Genomic DNA, 10,189 nt, shown 5'->3' with positions numbered 1-10,189 from the left:
AGTAGTGAGCACATCTCTGGCATGGAGATATACGATATAGAAAGTCATGGAAAGCTACTTGCTTTGGCTAAAATGTAGAGTGTATTAAAAGAAAAAACAAACAAAAAAAGTATTTGGAAAGGTGTGTTTGTAGACATTTAATTGTATACATATTTAATGCCAGGCTGAGGAGCTTATGTTTCAAGGTCATAGGGAGCCACTAAAGGTTTTGTTTTGTTTTAAATAAGTCTAACCTGATCAGACCTGTGCTGTAGGTGGTATAGTGCACAGAACATTAAACTGCTGGATCAAGAAAATCTGAGTTTGAATCTTGCTTGAGACACTTACCAGCTGTGTGAACTCCCTCAACCTCAGTTTTCTCAAATGAAAAAATGGAGATAATAATAGCACCTGTCTTACAGGGCTTTGTAAAGATCAAATGAGATAATATATATAAAGCACTTTGCAAACTTTAAAGGGCTGATATACCTTGAGGGGCAGTATTAGAAGGTTGAAAATGGAGTCAGGAAGACTTGAGTTTGAAGCATGCCATGGACACTTAGTAGTCTTTTGACCCTGGACCTTAGTTTCCTCCTTGGGTAAAATGAGGAGGAACTCTAAAGTCCTTTCTATCACTAAATCTGTCATGCCTTGGAGAGGGAAGAGACTGAAAGAGAGGGAAAAAGAGAAGAGAAATAATATGCACACAGTGTAAATCACTGAGTTTGGATTTTCATAGGAAAATTCTAGAACTGATTATTAAAGAGTTGGCTGGTGAATATGTAGGAAAGGAAATGGTGATTACAATGAGTCATCAGAGCTTCATCAAGAAAAGGTCATGCCAGACTAACCTTGTTTCCTTTTTTTGGGAAGGAGGAGTTAAAGTGTTTATTGATATGTGTCTAAACTTTGAACATTCCCCACAGAAAAACTGAGAATACTTCACAAATTCACATGTCATCCTTGCTCATGGGCCATGTTAGTCTTCTCAGTATCCTTCCAATTTTAGTATATGTGCTGCTGAAGTAAGCATAATTTCCTTTTTTTAAAAACAAGGTAATTAATCTGGGTGGTTGTGAAATGGATAGCACACTGGATTTCCTGAGCACAAATTTGGGCCTCAGACATTTACTAGCTAAGTGACCTTGGGCAAGTTATGTACCCCTGTTGGCCTCAGTTTCCTCCCCTGCAAAATGAGCTGGTGAAGGAAATGGCAAACCATTCCAGTATCTTCACCAAGCAAACCCCAAAAGGGATCACAAAGACTGGAACATGACTCAATAACAACAATAGCCACAAATTAACCTGCTGGATTAGAGGAATGTGATAGAGGTAGTTTACTTAGATTTTAGTTATAGAGTTTATTAAGTGACTCAAACTATTCTTGTGTAAAACTTGGGAAGTGTGCTAGATGACAGATTGGAAGTTAGGTGAATAATCAGACTCTAAGAGTAGATATTAATGGCTCAGTGTCAGTGTAGCAGAAGGTCTCTAATGGACTCTCCCAGGGATCTGTGCTTGGCTCTGGCTTGTTTAACATTTTTATTAATGACATGGATAAAAGAATTGATGAGCATTCTTATCAAAGTTGAAATGAACCCAAAGCTGGGAAGGACTGCGAATACACTGGAAGTCAGAATCGAAAGCTGTCTGGATGGGATGGAGCATTGAGCTGAATCTCACAAAAAATAAAATATAGCATCATATTTGGGCTCAAAAAATAAAACGTATAAATGTGAGATCAGGGAAGCATGGTTAGACATCATTTTGTCTGAAAAAGATCTGGGGATTTTAATGGATTGAAAAATTCAATATGCATCAACAGGATGCTATGGCCATAAAAAAAAAAAAAATTGAACGTGATCTTAATGCAACTGCATTAAGAGGGGAATAGCTTCCAGGAATAAGGAGGCTATCATCCCTCTGGACTCCTCCTCGGCCAGACCACATTAGGAATACTATGTGTTCCATTATGGTCATTGCATTTTAAGAGGGATGTTGATAAGCTGTAGAGTATTCAGAGGAGAATAATTAGGCTAGCGAAGGGCCTGGAATCCATGTCACATGAGGATTGACTAATTGGAACTGGGCATGTTTAGTGTGGAAGAGAAGATTCATGGGAACATGATGGCTATTTTCAAGTATTTTAAGGGTTGTCATGTGAAAGAGTTATTAGATGTGTTATACTTGGTCCCAGAGGGCAAAACCAAGAGCAATGGGTGGAAGTTATAAAGAGGCCAACTTGAAAAACTTCCTATTAATTTTGTTGTTGTTCACTTGTGTCAATTGTGGTGACCCCATTCGGGGTTTTCTTGGCAAAGATACTGGAGTTGTTTACCATTTCCTTTTAAAGCTTATTTTACAGATGAAGAAATGGAGGCAAGCAGGATAAAGTGACTTGCCCCAGGGCACAGGGCTAGTAAATATTTGAGGTCACATTTGAACTCAGGTCTTCCAGAGTCCTGTCTCTGTTCCCTATTCACTTTGCCACCTGATAATTAGAGTTATCCATATGGCTTGGAGGCTCAGCATGGAGTGCCAGATTTGTAATGAGAAAGATCTGAATTCAAATCTGGCCTCAGATACTTACTATCTTAAGTAAGGCTAAGTGACTGGGCAAGTCACTTAGCCTTGTTTGCCTCTGTTTCCTTGTTTGTAAAATAGGGGTAATAAAATCACCTACTTCCTATGGTTGTTGTAAAGATCAAATGAGATAATAATTGTAAAGGATTTAGCACAGTTCCTGGCATCTAATGAGCAATATATACATACTATTATTATATTATTAATGGAATAATTACTATATAAATGTTATTATTATTATTGTTAATGGGCTGTCTAGTGAGGCAGTAGGCTCTCCTTGAAGGTCTTCAAGAAAAGATTGGAATTCCTCTTCAGATAGAAATGGGACTATATGGTCAGCGAGATCTCTTCTACTTTTAAAATTCTCTGATTTTGATGATACTCTGAGGAACTGGGTAAGGGTGGATGGAAGGGTGAAATCAGGGGCGGGAAATGAGAAGTGGAAAGCTCCAAAGGGGTGTGGTAGGTCAGGTGAAAAGACAAATGGTACCAATTTCACAGTTTTGTCAAAGTTAGCCCTGAGGTTGATGATGTCAACAGTTATCCCCTTGCCCAATTGATCAAGCATTTTGGCTTATCCTTGCCATCAACTGTGTGACAAGCCAGATCATAGGATCACTTCCCACTTTAGAGTGGGAAGAAGCCCTTGAAGTCATCTAGTCCAACCTCCTAATTTTGTTGTGGTGGAAATTAGAAGCCAAAGGAATCCAGTGACCTGTCCCAACTCACATAAGTAGTTTGGGGCAGAGCCACGAGTAGAAACAGGGGCTCCCAATCTAGCATTCTTTTCAGGGCACCATTATACCTCAAAAGCACTGCATGAATCTCTATAGTGTGCTTATTTCTTTTATACCAACTAAGTTTTTGTTTTTAGAACTACATCAAGGGCTGGGTCATCAAACTCTACAGGCTATAATCTATGATTCAAAACCATAGAAAATGGGAAAAGGGCACATCATTTAAATCAAACAATTGAAAAAAAAAGCATTTTCAACACTGACTTCAACATCCTTCCCCTCAAAGCTGCCTCAGTCAGACCACATTTGGAATATTATAGTCAGACCTGGATACTACCATTTATAAACATTATTGATAAACTCACTCTGTCAATAGACATTTATAAAGCACCTACTATGTGCCAGGTACTGTGTTAAGTGGTGAGGATACAGTCTCTGTCCTCTAGGAACTCAAAACATCAAACTGGGGAGACAATATGCAAAAAGCCATGCACAAAAAATCTATAAACCAGAAAAACTGGAAATAATCACAGAGGGAAGGGCATCACTGGCACAGTGGATAGGGTCCTTGGAGTGGAGTGAAGAAGAGCTGAGTTCAAATCCAGCCTCAGAAATTTTCTAGCTATGTGGCTCCAGGCAAGTCACTTATTCTGCTTGCCTCCGTTTCCTCATTTGTAAGAAAGGGATATTATTAGTACTACTCTTTAGGCACTAGTAAACACTGATTAAGAAATGTTTCTCCTGGATTAGCCCTTCCTGGATTAGAACTCAAAGAATGGAAAACTTTGGCCCTTCCTAGAAATCTCTTTAATGCCAGAAAAACACATGCAAAATCTTCCACGTGGGTGCTATTTAAGCTCTCTCTAACTAGTCCATATAGCCAAAGCCCAAAGGTCACATTCAAAATAAGGGAGTTGGGGCCAATTCCCAGAGCAACAGCCGTGACACATGGCACCCATCTATTTCTTACTTGGATTATTAACGCCTAGATCTATTTTGTTTTCCGTTTCTGGGAAGTTGAACTAAACAAGTAAGGACATGCTATTAATGTCATTCAAGATCCTACTTGCAGCTTCTAATTATAATGATGAGAATATTAATATTACCCTCCATTATATAGCACTTGTCGCCAAAAGAGCCGCGAGTACTCTGACGGAGCTCTACAGAAGCAGGTATTACATGGTCTTTACAGATCCTAATTACATGTTCTTTTGTGTTTGGGATGATCTAAATTTATCCTATTTACCAGGCTCTGTGGGGCAAAGGCCATATTATTTTTGCTTAACTCTATAGAATACCTAACAGGATATTATACAAATCTTAGCTTTCAGCAAATGTTATTAAGATTCAAGAAACATTAAGTACACACTGTGTGCAAAACACTATATGAAGCCCTGAGAGAGATATAAAATTCAATCACAGACTCAAGATTTAGAATGGAAAGGGACCTTGTGTATCATCTCTTCGCAAAATCACAGAATCTTAAAGTTGAGAGGAACCTCAGAGATCATTTGGTTCACCTGAATAAGAATTCTCTCTATGACACCAGTCAGTTGGTCAACAAGTCTTTAAGTTATAATATTTATCATAGTCATGGTCATATCATAGTCATCATAAAGTCATAGTTAAGTCTTTAAAAATCCTACAGATAATTTTATATTTAATCTTGGAAGCAATTATTGGTGGTGGAGGTAGTCTTTCCTTTTTTAAAGATAAATGGCATCATGGCATGATGTCTTAACTTGCCCATGAATTGGATTTAAGTGAGGAAGATTTGCACAAAGTTGTCAGCCTCACTGTCTCTTCCAGAGTCATGGAAATCCAGTGGTAATGACAAAATTCTGGATGACTGGCCCAGTGCAGCGGTTCACCTTGGCATTCTGGATCTCTGACAAAGTTCTAAGTACTCCATAGTGCCCACATCTGCTGCCTTTTTGGCCATTGGGATGAATTGTTCTCATCTGCCCATTCTGCTAGAGGGAAGCAATGGAAGCCATTGGAGTTCATTGAATAAAGGGATGACATTGCTAGACTTGCACATCAAGCAGATCAATTTGGCAGCTGAGTGGAGGATGGTCCTGAGTGGGGAAAGGCTCAAGGCAGGGAGACCAACCAGCAGGCTATGGAAGAGTCCTTGAGAAAAGAGATGAAAGCCTACCTCAACTAAGTGAGGTCAGTTGTAAGAGATGTCACATAACATACCCAATGAGTGGTTATCTAGCCTTTGCCCAAAGATGCTCCAAAGAGGAAGAATTTGTTATCACCCAAGTCCAATCCCTTCCCAAATATTTGGTTCAGAGAAATGAAAAGACTTTCCCAAGGTCCCACAGGGAATATGAAATAGTGTCAGAATTTGAACCCAAGACATTTGACTCCAAATCTAGTGTTCCTCAGAGTCCTTGTCCACTAGCTTACAATTGAATAGTGAAATAGGACATTGGTATATGTCATTTGATTAGAGAGGGGCAAAAAAAAAAATTTGTTAACCAATATCTGAAGGGGAAACTCATTACCAAGAGCATACCAAGAATGCTTTGTGAAAGAGGTAGCATTTGAATTAGGCTTTAAAGGATTGGTACCAATTTAAAAGGCACAGGAAGACACTTCAGCCTTGCATAAGCAAAGGCATGGCAATGGGAAAGCTAAGGGAATGCTCTGGAACCAGGGAAAGAGCATATGAAGGAGGGTAAAGAGAAATAAGACGGTGCCAGATTGTATAGGGTCTCAATAGCCAGTCAGAGGATTTTGGACTTGGTGTTTGAAGTTACCCACAACCTACTTTTCATATCACTGCTCTTCCTACACTCCCCATAATAATCTACTGACCATATATCAAACTTGATGTTCCATCTTCCAATGCCATACCTTTGCCCATGGTGAACACCAGTTCACTCTTCTCTCTTCTGCCTCTGCCAGTCCTTAACTACCTTCAGGTCTCAGTTTAGGCTCCATGTCCTCCTCTGGGAAGCTCTGCCTGATCCACTCTCCTGGAAGCATCTAGCATGTATCTGTGAACATACTGTGTCCTTGTTTCCCTAAAAAGTAAGCCCCTTGGAAGACAGGGCTGGATTGACTTTTGTCTTTGATATCTCCCAGCACTTACCAGAGGGACCAGCATTGTGTAGGCCCTTAATAAACATTTGTGGAACTGAATTAAATGCTTCCCAAGACAAACCAGATTTTGCCTCCTTCTCTACTTTTGTTCATTCCCCAGATTTTCTGATGCTTTTGGGTAGCTGCTTCTTGGGTTCCGTTTCTCAAATAAAAGGGACCATCTTCTGTACATGCCCATTTTCCCAAACTTTGGCCTTGATGGACTAAGGCTTCATTGTCACAACTTGAGGAGAGGGTCAAACTCTGAACTTATTCACATTCCTCTGCTTGTTGGAATGTGCTGAAAATGCACTCCACTCCCATCTGGAAAGGCTTCAATTGGATCTACTTCAAAAGGGTGCTGGAATTTTAAAAGCCATTCCCAAGCCGTCTTATCTTTCCAATCCATCTCCCAGAAAGTAGAAAAGCTTGGGAGGTCCAGAATATGAAGAATTGGTGGGAGAACAAGTATTGGAGTCCTAGAACACTGTCTGAAATCCTACCTTCTTCAAGAGGCCACACACAGCAGCTGCTAGTAACTTCCCTCTAAGCTTCAGGAAGCTGCTGGACTTGGAGTCAGGAAGTCATTGTTCAATCATTTTAGTTGTGGCCCCATTTAAGGTTTTCTTGGTAGAGATACTAGAATGATTTGCTATTTCCTTCTCCAGCTCATTTTGCAGATGAGGAAACTGAGGCAAATGGGGTTAAGTGACTTGCTCAGAGTCGCACACTAATAAGTGTCTGAGGACCAATTTGAACTCAGGAAGATGAGTCTTCCTGACTTCAGATCTGGCACTCTATTCATTTGCTAGCTACATAACCCTAGGCAAACCACTGCTTTCTTCAGTTTCCTCAACTATAAAATGGGAATAATAATGGTCTCTATCTCAAAGGGTTGTCCTGAGCATCAAAGGAAATAATGTTTGTCAAAAAAAAAAAAAAAAAGTACTTAGTATAGTACCTGGCAAAAAGCAAATGCTATATAAATGTTTATTCTCTTTTCCTGAGATTACCTTCCATTTATACCACCTCTTATGTATATATAGTTTTTTGCACATTGTCTTGTTCATTAGAAAGAGAGCTCCTTCAGGAAAGGTTTTAGTCACATGACTGGCACATAATAAGTGCTTAAATAATAAATGCTTGTTGACTGAAGAGATTATTGACAGATCACAGAATGTTAGAGCAGGAAGGAACCTTAGAGATCATCTAGTTCAACCCTTTCATTTTATAGATTTCCATCATGATTATTTTTCAGACTGCCAATTTGACAGAGTACCCAAGATTTCGGGAGAGACAGAAGGGCTCTATTCTAAACTCAGATGTCTGGCACACTTGGGAGAGAGTTCTACCATCTGGCCCTTCTCCTATAACTTGATTTAAGAACACTGCACTCCAAAATGTTTAGGTGCCACGCCTACACTATAACCAGGAAAAAACGATGGCATTAATATGAGAAGCAGACTAGCATTTCACTCTTGGTCCTGGGTTCAGGTCTCACTTGGCCCCAAGCCTGGGTTTTGTTAGCTTCCTTATTCTAATTCTAGTTCCCAAAGGTAGCATTTGTTTGCATTAGTAGCAAAAGCAGCTCTTATCAGTGCAGAAGTATGCGGAATTGATAAACTCATGGCAATCTCTGCATTCTTCTCCTTCAAAGTCCCAAGCAGCCTAGTGTTGGGCTATTTTTACATTCCTAAATTAATCTCTTTAGGAAGTGTTAACTTTTCTCAGCCACACTCCATTTCAACAAGAAGTTAATTCTGCAAATTCCTCCCCCTCCCTTATGTATTTCATCTGAATGTAACTGGGATCTGCAGTTCCCATTGAGGATTTTCCCCTGATATTCTCATTGGCTAGCTTTGCCCCTACCTCACCAGAAGAAGCTCCTCATTTCTTAGATCTACCTGTGTTAACAAATTGCTGAGATTTCATATCAGCAGTAAAGAACAAGAGGCCATTTGCTTAAACTAGTGTTAATTATTAGCTAGTATTTTGACATGAAGGAAATACACCAGCACTCCCAGTGTTTGGACAGTGGCCCAAGCAAGCTACCTTGTCAAAACATCAAGGGCAGGGGATTATGAGTCCAATCTCGAGCCTATTCCCTTGCTGCTTCTGTACTCCAGATGGAAATTAGCAAGCATGTGTCTCCTCTCTTCAAATAATGGGAAGAGGGAGATTTTCCACCCATGGTACTTTTCGAGAAAGCTGGTGACCTGGGATACAATAGATGGACCAGATACTCCCTGGGATTCTTTATCACTATTTAATCATCTTTGATGAAGTAGCTGCCAGGGATCTCTGTAATCTTCATCTCCCTCCTGTTGTTTTCACCATTACTATCAGCCTGTAGGACAGGAAGGAGGAGAAGGACTATCCAGTATCTGCCAGTCAAAGCTGGAGTGGGCACAGTCATCAGGAATTGTGCTGTATTTCTGTCACTCATTCTTCTTCATCTTGGCTCCCCTTTCACCTTCTCTTTTTGACTTACCTGACACTCCACCTTCTGGCATCTTGAATCCTCAACCCCTTCAGTCAGTCCTTCTGCTCAGAGTTCTTAGATGAAGGCTGCAGAATCCATGGATGGATTTTACTCCAGCTAGGGAATTGCCCTCTAAAGCTGGATTGTGGGTGTGTGGATAGGGAAATGGAGCCCAGAAATTTCAAGTCAGAATCCAAATTGGTATACCTTCTACATTCACATAATGTAAACGCTTTAATTATGGTGGTAGCAGTTTACTGACTTATCTTGTTGTCCAAATCAGCCAGTGCTCTTTCCTTGAATACACTGGCATACCTAATGTTTTGGTGAGCAAGGGATACTCTTCATTTTTCTGGAGACTTGAGATTAACTGGGTGTATATAGAGGTAAGGGAGGAGACATTGTCAATAAAATCCTTTTCAGAGAAAGGGCATCCTCATAGGCCTTATCAGTAAGTATCCTGTCAAATACAGAGAGTGTTACATGATAAGAATGGAGGAAAGTGGTCACATAACCAAATTGAACCAGACTAACCAGATCCTGATTTAATAGTTAGGAACCCTGGGACAACACGTTCTCTTGACTCATGTTGATGGTTACTATCTTTGAAGGGGACCTCCATGGCCCTGGGGTACATTCTCAGCCTTCTTTCTGCTCTGGATGTCACGTCCTCATTTAGATTACAAATGAGGACCTTGTCCAACTCTGGACATGTAGAAATTATTGAATAATAGTCATTTTCCCACCATGGCTCACGGTGGACATCTGCAGAGCCTTAGGGCAATTTCCTCCATGGATGGGATGATTCAGAAAGGGCTATTGAGACCATCTTTTAGGTACTACTGCAGTTCTCAGCTCTGTCTCCTTTCTCCTCCTGGCCCCGCCTTAGCCACTGAGCCTTGCTGTGAAAGACACAGGTTCTGATAAACTCCACAGGGAGAAAAATCATTTTTCTTGTTTATAGATGATAGAGACCACTTCAATCAGGGCCCTTCACTTAGAGGATATGGAGTCACAGTTAACTAGAATGATATATCCATAAGAATTATTCCTGATTCCAAAGAATTCCACCAACTCCTGAGTTGTAACTTATGTTTTTCTCTAGATTAGACCATTCGAAGACATCTTGAGTTGGCTAACCTAGGTTGAAGCACCCAAGTCCCTTTGGTTCACCTGAATATCACCTCAGAGCTTCTTAGCCTACCAGAATCAGCTGGCTGCCTGGACCTAAAGATTGTTCCTGGGATTAAACTCTCACAAAGGGATTATAGGAAGCTACTGTTATGTGGATAATTTGAGGAAAGGTGTTTGGGAT

The 10,189-nt window shown here is 40.3% G+C and overlaps 1 non-coding gene across 1 annotated transcript; it reads right to left on the bottom strand.

The window, feature by feature from the left end:
• Positions 1 to 905: 905 nt before the first annotated feature.
• Positions 906 to 1,012, bottom strand: LOC123238353. Its single transcript, XR_006505552.1, has one exon. It is a non-coding gene; the product is annotated as a U6 spliceosomal RNA (small nuclear RNA).
• Between the last annotated feature and the right edge of the window lie 9,177 nt (positions 1,013 to 10,189).

The sequence above is a fragment of the Gracilinanus agilis genome, chromosome 2, assembly GCF_016433145.1.
Source record: "Gracilinanus agilis isolate LMUSP501 chromosome 2, AgileGrace, whole genome shotgun sequence".
Classification (NCBI taxonomy): Eukaryota; Metazoa; Chordata; class Mammalia; order Didelphimorphia; family Didelphidae; genus Gracilinanus; species Gracilinanus agilis.
Note: the sequence above shows the minus strand (reverse complement) of the source record. Positions and strands in the feature narration are given on the sequence as shown.